The following is a 12,223-nucleotide window of genomic DNA, read 5'->3' on the forward strand; positions in this document are numbered from 1 at the left end:
ACCTCCCTTAGTTTTCCCATGGCAGCCCGTACATGCCTGCATCCTGATTCTGGATTTCTCTCTTTTCCTCGTGAACTGGATAAGGGAATCCTGCAGGGCAGGAACTGTGTTTCATTGGTCTTTGCATCCACAGTGTCTACTGAAGCAGGAGAACAGATGCACATCAATACCAAGCACAGATTTAGTCCTTCAAGCTCTTCTTCCTGCTTCTAGAAAGCAAACAGCCCTCTGCTTACAGAAACCTCACAGGCTTCCTAGTTTTAGGAGGTAATAAAGTGAATGGAGAAGAAAGACATCTGGAAGATAAATAAGGGCATTACAACTACCTCAGGACATTGGTGGCACTTAGGGCGGTTTACTCTCCGTTGTCTGCAACTGGGTGAGGGTCTTTTGATAACTTCCATGTTGAAAGATTGCAAAATGGAATGCTGAAGGATTCGATCAAGAACGTGAACGCTCATAAACAGTCTGATTTCATGGCCTTTACTCAAATGGATTTCACTTCTTAATGCATTTTGGCAAAGGATGCTCCACAATGTATGAGGAGGGAAGGACTTTTAGATAAGTGCCAACTGGGACCTTGGTTTCCATTAAGAGGAAACTTAGAACTCTTCCAAACAAAAAAAGGGCTCCTGGACACAATGCAAGAAGGACATTGTGAGAAGAGATCCAGAGTTAGCAATAAGGATACAAACATGAAAGCAATTATTTGCCAGAAAGACTTTTTTTAAAATCCCGAGATCTGCAGGCCAGGGCCTGCCGCTGGAATTGGCAAAAGTAGAAGAAACAACTGACTTTCCTTTTGGCTTTTGCCACAAGTACGATCGCTCTGTGATTCTTGCGCAAAGTCTCTATATGAGATGGCTGGTGTGGATTCCAAAGCTCCTGCCTTCTGATGCTAGCGTGGAAGACACAACACACTTTTTTTCCTCTTTCCAGTGGAGTTTTAGAAAATAAGCTCCTTTGAACAATATGTTGAAAATCACATTTATTTTTCAACATAAGTGGTGCCTTGATCATTCCTGCTTAGGAAAACCACAGGGACATATAAAGGCAAAGCATTAGGTACAAAAAGCAATTACAGAGCAATATTTTTCCTTTCCTCTTCCTTTGTCTTTTTTGGAATTCTCCTAGTAATTCTTTTGAGAGAATTTTTACACTTTTTATGATATTGAGCTTTTTATGTTAAGAAGGCCCTATTTTCAGGAGCAAATACAGCAAGGCACAAGAACTGTCTTCTAAAGAACTTGTATTCTAGTGCAGACGTAGCTTTCAGTAATCGCCTACGTCTCAAGGCACACAGAGAAGAAAATTGAGAGATTACAGGGTGAGTGCATAGTAAACGCTTGGCCCAGAATCTACATCCTGCAAAGTTCTTAGTCATCAAGTTAATCCTTTGTCTCTACTTCTTCTTTGGACACAATGATGTTAGATTGAACCATATAAAACTATCATTTCTATAGGTCAAAACCTGTTACATACCAGCAATTACATGTAGTTTACTCTAATACTAAACTGATTTCAAAGTAATTAGAGACACGGAACACCTGAGATAAATGAGTCCTCTGAATTTCATCTTTAAATTTCAACCTCCTTCTTAACATTAAAAAAAAAAATAGACAACCTTTGAAGAGCACTTGTTTTTAAAGTTATTTATGTTTATTGTAGAAAAATTGGAAAATTCAGAGAACTTTAAAAAATAAATATCACCTATAAATCTAATCACCAGAAATGACCACTGTTAACGTTTTGATATACTCCTTTCCAATTTTTAGTCTGTGCATATAAATCTTTATACTATTAGGATTGGGTCATATATAGTTTCATATTCTATTTTTAACTTAATCTGTTGGAACATTTCCCCACAATGTGAAATAGTCTCCAAAATATTATTTTAAAGGCTATAAGGTATTCAATCATATCAATATAGCATAATTTATTTAACCAGTCCCCTGTTATTAGAACACTTAGGTTGTTTCCAGTTTTCCCCATTAGAAATAATACTGCAATAAACATCTTTGATGAAAATCTCTCCCCACATCTCTAATTGTTCCCTATGCAAAACTCTTTTTTTTTTTTTTTTTTTTGGCCACACATCATCTAGGATCTTAGTTTCCCTACCAGGGATCAAACCAGCACCCTCTGCAGTGGAAGTGCGAAGCCTTAACCACTGGACCTACAGAGTACTTATTATGGGTTCAGTGCTGTGTTAAATGACATGCATGAAGTCTCATTTCATGTTTACAACCATTCTGTTAGATTAGTATTATAATTACCCCCAATTTACAGATTAAAAACCTGAGGCTTATAAAAGTTAAGTAAATTGTCCAAGGGCACCTATCTTGTAAGTGGCAAAGAGCTGGGACTTAAAAACTGAGTTCTGACTGACACTCAGGTCCTGCTTCAAACCCTATGCAGGAGCCAGCTGGGCCATTTCCAAGGATCAATTTATAAGGGGTACAAGAACATTGCAGCAGATGTAAGGAAATGAAATAAAATTACCATAATTCTTAGGATGAGTGCTGTGTGTTGGTTGGGAGAAATACTTTGATAGGCTGCATGGCCATGGCTACTCGTTCACATGGTTTGAAGTGAGTAATCACTGGGTTATTGTTCTCCATTCTCAAGTTTCCACAAGTTTCCCCAAATGGATTCCTCAGTTCCATGACTCACCAAAGCCTTTTGTTTGAACCAATATTAAACCTTGGGGTGTGACAAATGGGCTTGTCAATCCCTTGCTCAGTGTGTATACAGTTCATTATTTTGTGCTCTTTTTATACTGTACACTCTCCAAGTAGCTGGTCCAAACAGATACTTTATGCAAATCCTTCAGTGGAAAAAAAAAGCAAGGCACAGTTTAGAAGGGTGTACATTTGGTGATCAAATAACTGAAAGCAGGTTGTAGCAAAAGATCCAAAAGCATTAAAAACATCCCCAAATATTTCTCAGCCAGTTTTATTTTTCCACTGCTCATAAGCCACTAACTCTGCCTCTCAGTTGCGTGAAGGTTTAAACATCTTTCCAACTCAGAAACTACCATGGCTTCCCGAAGCACACACATCCAGACTTTCAATAGGAAGTTGCAGCAAGAGGCAGGCTTGTCTCCAAAATTGTCCATTATGAACAAGCCTCAGAACCTTTGATCTTAATTAGCTAAACAAGCTCCTAGGACTTTATTTATTGGTAGAGTCAGCTCAGTTAATTGACTTAGTCACATTTTTCCCATTTGGCACACAGTTTTGGTCATAGTAACTTAAGAAGATGACCAAGATATACGAAGGTATTTTATCAGAGGAAAAATAATACTAGAACATATAAACACCATTTATTAGGACCTATAACTTAAAGTGCCCAGTATGTTGTACATGGTAAGCTCCAACTCTTGTACTTCATTTGATTCTTATCACCATGTATTTAACAAATACAAAAACCACACATGAGCACCAACCAATTGGAAGAGAGTTTGTAATAACTGGCCTCTGCTTACCTCTTTGTACCATCAAAATATGGGTCTTGATGTTTAAGGTAGACTTAATGTTGAGGCAGAAAGATATAAACCCTGTAGGCAAGATAACTTTAGAATTTTCTTTTCCTCTATTATTAACTCCTAGGGATTTGATAGATAACTTAAAAACAAAATGGACTGAATACCCAGACATCTGCACATAGCTCTTCCTTTGGTTCCTTCCTTTGTTCAAATTCCGGACTTGCAAAGAAATCACTGTATAGGGCTGTGTGCATAGAACTCTGTACACTCTATATAGGTTCAATTAGGGGATTTACAATGGTAACTATTTCCATACTTTGTTTTTATTTTTGTGTTGATTTTAGAGATTAATCCCCCTAATTCTTCTGAAGAAAAGAGCTAAGGCATCCTCAAAGGAATTAAAAAGCATTCAGACTGAACCATGGTGCTAGGCCATAAGCAACTTTTCTTCATGATTAGTCTTTGTTTAGAATATGATGTTCTATCTCCAGATATTTATGTGACAGCCATTTAGACTATTTATTTCTCTTGAATACAGTGAAGAAAATTCTTTTCTTTATAGCAACTCCTACTCACCCCAACTCCTTCTCATTTTGTGATGGCCTTTTACATTGCAGGCAGCAGAGAAGGCTCTAAGAGTTCTCAGCCTGTCTTTGGTAAGGAGGTCAGGATGCTCTTCCCTTTATCTTTTACCCAAGTGTGGATCAAAGTGAAGCCAAATGATCTCCAGGGACAGGACTGATCAGCAGCTTCCTCGTTTTCTTTCTCCTCTTCATTCATATACCTGGCCCGATTCAGGTAGGATGTGAAAATGCTAACTGTTAGACTGGTAGAAATGATCCACGTCAACTCCAAGGGAAAAGCAGTACAGGGATGGACAATGTGCTCTTAGGCAGAGGAGGATGAACTTGTACCCTGGAGGTCCAGGAACGTCACATGCTACGTGGTATGCTACAAGCTGGAAAGGTTTTCAGCGTTCTAGATTTGATCATTAAAAATGCCATATGATTATACTTCTTTCTCCTCCGATATATGTCTGTTTACCTACAAAAATATTTTCTATTACTTACCATGGAATGAAGTTGACTTACCATGGAATCAAATGACTTCTTAGAATTAAGTTTTAAGACAATATACCATGTTTTTCCTATGGAATCACGTGTCCTCTGGCATACCAGCTTGAGAATCTCAGATGTAGATGAAAGAGTGTTGTACCTAGAGAATGAGGCCTGGATTCTAATCCTGCCTCTGTCAGTAATATTTTCTTTAATCTTGATTATTTTGTTTAACATCCCTGTTTCCCCCTTTAAATGAAGGAAAATATTTTCAATGTATTGCAATTATAAAATTCTATAAAGCTTGTATTTTTGTGTTATAATTTTATACATATTATCTTTAGAACAAGTTAGGTCATATTAAAAAATTCCTGAAAACATTTGATGCTCCTAGAAAAGAGAATGGAGTAGCCATGAAAAATAAACATAAGAAATATTTCTTAGAGCAGTAGCAAGAGTTTATTGAAGTCAGGGAGATTGAATGGAGACTCAGAAATCAACACCAGTGATTGGTGAACTTGAACTTCAAGATTTCTACCGTTTTCTGCCTTTTGCATTTAAAAGTGCTCAATAATCAAGAAAAAAAATTTAGTAAAATTATGTATGCATTGTCTTTCACATAGCAAAACCACTTCAAAAAAACCTATTCCAAAGCTATGCTAGCAAAAACACAGGCATGACATATATAAAATAGCAAAAGACTAGAACCAATCTAAAAGTTATTACTAAGGCACTGGTTGAATAAACAATGGTTTGTCCACATGATAGAGTATTATAAAGCTGTAAACAAGACATGATATATAATGCAATGGATTTATCTCTATAATATATAAAGTAAAAAAAAAAGGAGAAATATGAGCATAATATAATTCACCTAAGAAAGGAATGAATATGAATATATATATATATTCATATTTGTGAAATGGAAAGATAAACCGAAAACGCGGGAGAGGCCACAGCAGTGAGGGGCCCGAATACCGAAAAAAAAAAGAAATGTGTATTCTGCTCTTGTGGAGTGGAATGTTCCATAAATGTCACTTAGGTCAAGTTGGTTGATAGCGCTAGTCAAATTTTCTATACCCTTCCTGATTTTCTGCCTTAGTTCTATCAGTATTGAGAGAGATATTGAAATCTTTGACTATCATTGTTAATTTGTCTTGTTCTCATCGCAGTTCTGTTTTTGCTTCATCTGTTTTTAAGGTTTATGAGTGGGTGTATAAACATTTAAGATTGTTATGAGCTGTTGAAGAATTTATTTTTTTTGTTATTGTGAAAGAATCTTCTCATCCCAGGAAATATTTTCTGCTCTGAAATATACTCTGTCTGATATGAATATAGCCACTTCAGCTTTCATTTGATCAGTGTTAACATGGTATGTCTTTTTCTAGTCTTTTTACTTTTAATTCATTTGTGACTTTCTATTTGAAAGTGCTCCTTATATACAACTTACAACTGTGTCTTGCTTTTAAAAATCTACCTATGACTTTTAATTGGAGGATTTAGACTATTTACATTCACTGTGATTAAATTATTAGGCTTGAATCTATCATCTTACTGTGTTTTCTATTTTTCCCTCTGCTTTTTGTTCTTTTCCTTTTTTTGCCTCATTTTGGACTCATTGAATTATTTATGATTTTATTTTATCTCATTTGTTGGCTTTTTAGCTACAATTTTTTGTTTTGTTATTTTAGTGGTTGCTCTATGGTTTATGATATGCTCCTTTACCTTATCTCAATCTACCTTCAAGTGACATTAAAACATCCCATGTATAGCATAAGGATCTTATCACATACTTTCATCTTTCCTTCTGAGCTTTGTGTTATTTTTATCTTATGTTTTACATATATGTTAGGCCTTTCACTACATTATTATTATTATTTTATTTTAACAGTCTACGATCCTATAGACATTTAAATAATTAGAAAAAAAACTTGTATATTTGCTTATGTAGTTACCATTGTGAGACAATTCTTAATGAGTTTCCCATATTTCTGAACATCTTGTGAGCAAAGGCATTGGAAGCTTTTTCTAGACTATCTTTCCAAGGATGTTTATATAATGAACAGCCTTCAATGAGACTAAAATAATGCCTCCTGCTGGTACAGAGGGCATGGGTTTTGCTATCTTTTATACTAAAGATAATGCTTTCCTCCTGGGCAAAGTTTGGACAGATTTGCTTGCAGTCTATAAAAAAAAAAATTATTTTACTAAATTCAGGATTTCTCGCTTACAAGGAACCATGTGCATCACACATCTAGGCCAACCTGCTTTACCACACGGGCCTTGGATGGCATGGAGACCTGGCACAAACATGAAGCTCGTGCTGCTTGCTGTGTTATGAGTAATAAAGTTCTTTGTCTCTGACCCAGGAGTCTTGTATCTTCTGCCAGCAGCCATGAAACTGTGGAAGGCTAACTTATTAACTTGCAAATAGAGTGAAAGCTCAGACCATTCTCAGTTCTTGATAATTACTATTTCTGGGATGCTTCATTCCTTTCTGTAGATACAGACTTTCATCTGGTATCATTTTCCTTCTGCCTGAAGGACTTCCTTTAAGATTTCTTGTAGTGTGGGACTGCATGTGATGGATTCTTTCATTCTCTGTATGTCTGGGAAATTATTTTTTTCTGCCTTCCTTTCTGAAGGTTGTATTTGCTGAGTATAGGATTCTAGGGATGCAGTTTTCCTTTTTTAAATTTCAGTATCTTAAAACCATTCTTCCACTATCTTCTTGCCTGTATTGATTCCTATGAGACATTTTTTATTATATTTTTTCTGTGCGTAATATGTCTCTGGCAGCTTTAAAGATTTTCTCTTGATAATTGGTTGTGAGCAACTTGATTACGATCATCTTGATGTTCTTTTGTTTACAGTTTTTGTGCTTTGGATTAAGCTTCTTGCACATATAGGTTTATAATTTCCATCAAATTTGGAATTTTTTTGAACCATTATTCTTCACTTATTTTTACTTTCCTCCATTCCTCTTTCCCTTTCGTTTGTGAACTCTAACTATAGATATATTGAGCCTCTGCCGTTATCCCACAGTTCGTAGATTTTCTTTCCACTTGCTTTTTCAAATTATTTTATTTTGGCTAGTTTCTATTATTATGACTCCAATGTAACTAATCTTTTCTTCTGCGATAATGAATCTGCCATTAATCCCATTCAATATGCTTTTTCATCTCACACATTGTAGTTTCCACTTGCAGAGCTTTGAGTTGTTTTTTGCTTTTGTTTTTTTTTTTTTTACATCTTCTATGTCTTAATTTTGAACATCTGGAATCAGGACCAGGACTAGGGTGAGACATGAGACATATGTGGGGCACAGATTTTAGGAAGGCACTCACCCTCAGGGATGTGCAAGTGCTAAACTCACTCTATTGGGAATACAGTTATAATACTTCTTTTAATGTCCCTGTCTGCTGATTCTCCTGTCTGCGTTAGCTCTGTGTCCGTTTCAATTGATTGATTGATTTCCTCTTTGTAGGTCATAAAAAAAATTCTGTAAGGTTGTATAGCAAAACCTGTTTCTCTCTTTTGGGCAGTCATATTTCTTAATTTAATCTCATTTATTTACACTGTCTACCCTATTTCATCAGGCACATATTTCTTATGTAGTTATATATCATGCAAGGTTTGTTAATATTTAATTTTGAAAAAAAATCTTAAAACTTACAGGGAAGTTGTAAAAATAATACAGTAGACTCCCAAATAGCCTTCACCTTAATTTCCAGTTCTTCACATTTTTCCACAGAAAGTAAGTTGTAAATATTATTGTGAAATTATTTTAATCATACTGGCACTTGTAAAGAATAATATATCAATTGTCTGTGAACTTAGTCCCCAAAGCATGGACTACTGCCCTCATCTACATCACTTATTACAAATTATTGCTGCTGGCCAAAAAGCATCCGGGGTAAGGTTGTGGAATGACCAAAGTAAACTCATCACTATTATTCAGGGAAAGACAGCATTATACTGTGCTGCTGATAAGTTAGAACACACTATTCAAATATAAATGACAGCATAACTCTTGAAGATAAAAATAGTCCCTGCTTGTTTCTTTGGCAAAATCTATGCGATCAATCTGTTTGCTTCCATCTGTAGCTTCATGCCTGTGTGTTTCCTTTATCATAGCATCAATTCCTCTTCAAACAACATAAGGCCTTGGGAACATGGGGTTAAGGCAGGGAGAAAAGAACGCCATAGCACCAAAATATTTAAACTGGATGTCGCCAGGGTATTTCCCAAGTTGGAGATGTCTAATGGAGAAAAATGGCGTGGGTGTTGGATCTCATCCCTGCTCCAATTTTATAAGATCAGTTGAGCAGATTTACATTCTTCTGATTTTTTTTTTTTCTTGGAGACTTGACTCCTGAAGCTGTTTTGCAGCATCAGGAAAGGCAGTCTTAGAATGCCATTTGTAGTTGAAGCCTGGGGCCTCTGTCACATCCCCTCAACCCTGCTCTTCTGTTTCAGTGCAGCTGCAGTGGACAGTTCTCTTTGCTCATAGACTCACCTTAGTGTCAGTCCCCAAGCAAGCAGATGGCTTTCTGTATTCTGCCCTGTGTCCTTCTTAGACACGGCAGGAACTCCTGTGGCCCACATGAAAACATGGAGCAAGAATCTGGGAGAGTTCATGTCCCCAGGGAGCAGCTCTCAAACAAGGGGAGTAGGTGGATAAACACTTCCATGTCTCAGTTTTCAAGGAGGGCCGCTCTTGGAGGCATTGTACACATCAAGAGAGCATGGCCCACATTACTGAGCTTTCAGTCTCACCCCCTCTGTCCCCTCACTCCTGCTTCCTGAGATAAACTACCAGCGTCCTAAGCTTTGTCTCTGGCTCTGCTTTTGGGAAACCTAAAATAAAACAGCATTCACTCCTTGGGTATATTTAATGCCTGATTTACTGAAGGCACCTGGATTTAACTCTGCTTGTTTTATCGAATGCCCACAAAAGCAAGGGCAATGGCTATTTCATCCACCATTTTATCCCCAGAGCCCAGCATAATTGCTTGAGCAAAGAAATCCTTGGCTAAAAAAATAAATTAGTTAAAATGAGGCAAAAGAAAATTCATTCCTTATTCATAATTAAAAAAAAAAATCACATGAACCCGTCTTAGAATTGCATAAATACCACTCAAGAATCCAGCTTCTGCCAATCGCTGCTGAATACAAGCATAAAATAGATAAATTTTCTGAGCTGAAGAGATTGTTCTTTAAACTGGACAAAATAGTATTTTTAAGGGTAGGTGACTCTATTTATAAAGACATCTTAATAAACCCTCAATTGCTTCCTTACTTTCCCTAGTGCTTGAATATTTAGCACATAGAGTTAGTATGTTTACGTAGATATCTCATGTATATTTATGAATATATCTATAGAGATGTAGTTTGTTCTGTCTCCTTTTCACTCCCTAAGAATATAAAACAGTATGTTTCCACTTTGGTCAAGAAAAGATAATTTTGCTAAACCAATTATTTGGCTGGTTCATTAGGCAATTTTCAAACCTAATTACTATGAGCTAGTTAATGCCTAGACTACTTCTTCATCTTCCACGTCTAACCTAGTTTTTCCCTAAACTCTGATGAAGGAATTATTTCCTCCATCATTTCTTATTCCCTTTCATTTGAAATGTCTTTTGTACCCTTAACTATTGCTTCAGGTTTGGTCTGAGAGTCAGAAATCCTACAGATTCTTCTCCTTCCTCAAGTATCAGCAGGCTAGAGATCCAGGTCTGCTTATTTTTCACTGAACTCCAAAGGTAAAACTGCTGTGTAACTTTCTCTGTAAAATGATTGGGACTTTCGTAACTGGACCAAATCTCAACAAGTCATTTTAGTCCAGCTTCTTTCTCCAACCCTATCAGGGGATCGTGTGCCTCTGTGTGTGTGCATGTGTGCACATGTTCGTGTGTGTGTGCGTGTGTGGGTTGGAGGATGTGAGGTTCGGGGAGCCCTGGCCTCCAAGTTAAGGACATCTTTTAGAGCACACTACGCTGTGTCTCTCACCCTGCTGCTGCTGCCTTTCGATGGCTCACATGATCTGACAGTTGCCTTCCGCGTTGTACGTTTAGTTCACAATAGAAACTCCTGGCGATCTGGATTTTTAGCTGCTCACAGACTACAGGTTACAATTCTGATCTTCAGGTAAACTCCCTGTGTCTTGAGTTTATTATCTATTTTTATGCCTTCTTTTTGATCAGATTCCATAGTTCATATTCATCCCATATTTCTTACCAGCCTGTGGTTCATCTCATCCAGTACTTCTCTCTCATATTATTCTTTAGGTGGGTCCCATAACTCATGCCAGCCTATATCCAAACTCAGATTTCTAAAAAATAAATTATAAATTGTTTTCACTACGTCCCATATCTCCCATATGGTAGTAGTGGTTACTTGCTAGTCATTCATTCTTTCATTCATTCAACCAGTATGGATTGAATGCCTCACTTGAGGAACAGCTGGGTATTCTTTAAATAGTTTGGAAGTTGACGTGCACATAGAACTGTGGCAGCCACCTCAATTTTGTGTGACATCAGCTTGATAGAAGTAAAATTTGATTTGGTAGCACAAGGGGTCGATTTGAAAACTCTTAGAGAGTGGCTAAATTTTAAAAATCACTTTTTAAAATACACGATGAAAATTGGAAAAAGGCACTTTGGGGGAATGACATTGAGAAACCACGAGAAGGCCAGAGGAAGACCTATGGTGTAGGATAGAGGTCGGGGTGAGGTAACCCTAACCCTAACACTAACCCTATCCTATGGTGTAGGATAGAGTACAGTGCAGTGCTGGGATAGGGATGGCTGGAACTTTGTCTGAATAGGACGGAACTGTGACGCCATGGATAAATGTTGAAGAAGTCACGATAAGTGCTCCAAAGTGTGTTTGGAAACTGCAATGACTTGTTCCTCCAAGGGTCAGATCAAACAACATTTATCTAAGAGAAGGAACTGTGGCTTCTGCCTGTAGATTTTGCTAGAAATTTGCTAAGAATTCACCACTCTTTCGATTTCCATTTCCAAGGACGTATTCTACTTCACTGCTCAAATGTGCTTGCTCCAGTCTCTCCGTCAGAGCACTGAGATTAGAAGGCTAGGTCTTAGACCCGGAGTCCCATCTTCATGTTGCTCAGAGTGCCCCCAGATACCTGAGGTACCAAGCTTTTCTCATCATTAGAATGGGGTCTGCTCATACTTGGACCTGTGAACAATTCTGCCTTCTAAGTTACTTATGTTCATAATTGTACTCAAAATTGTGGTAGCCAAAAATGTGCTGTTTAATAACAAAAGTGTGGTTAAGAACATATAAATATTAAGAACAAAAAAACAGGAATGACAAAAGAACACAATATAGTGTCAACTTAATGCTGTAAACAGGTGACATATAGAAAGTCTGAGTCCGGAGTGTGAATGATCTGTAAGAACTGGATGGGGCAGAGCTGTGGGAAGGATGAACTGAGAGCAGCTCAAGGAAGCTGACCTCAACAGAGAACCTAAAAGACCATAAAAATGTTTGGTTTGGGGGCTTCCCTGGTGGCGCAGTGGTTGAGAGTCCGCTTGCCGATGCAGGGGACACGGGTTCGTGCCCTGGTGCGGGAGGATCCCACGTGCCGCGGAGCGGCTGGGTCCCTGAGCCATGGCCGCTGAGCCTGCGCGTCCGGAGCCTGTTCTCCGCA

Source organism: Lagenorhynchus albirostris, chromosome 4, assembly GCF_949774975.1.
Source record: "Lagenorhynchus albirostris chromosome 4, mLagAlb1.1, whole genome shotgun sequence".
In the NCBI taxonomy this organism is placed as follows: Eukaryota; Metazoa; Chordata; class Mammalia; order Artiodactyla; family Delphinidae; genus Lagenorhynchus; species Lagenorhynchus albirostris.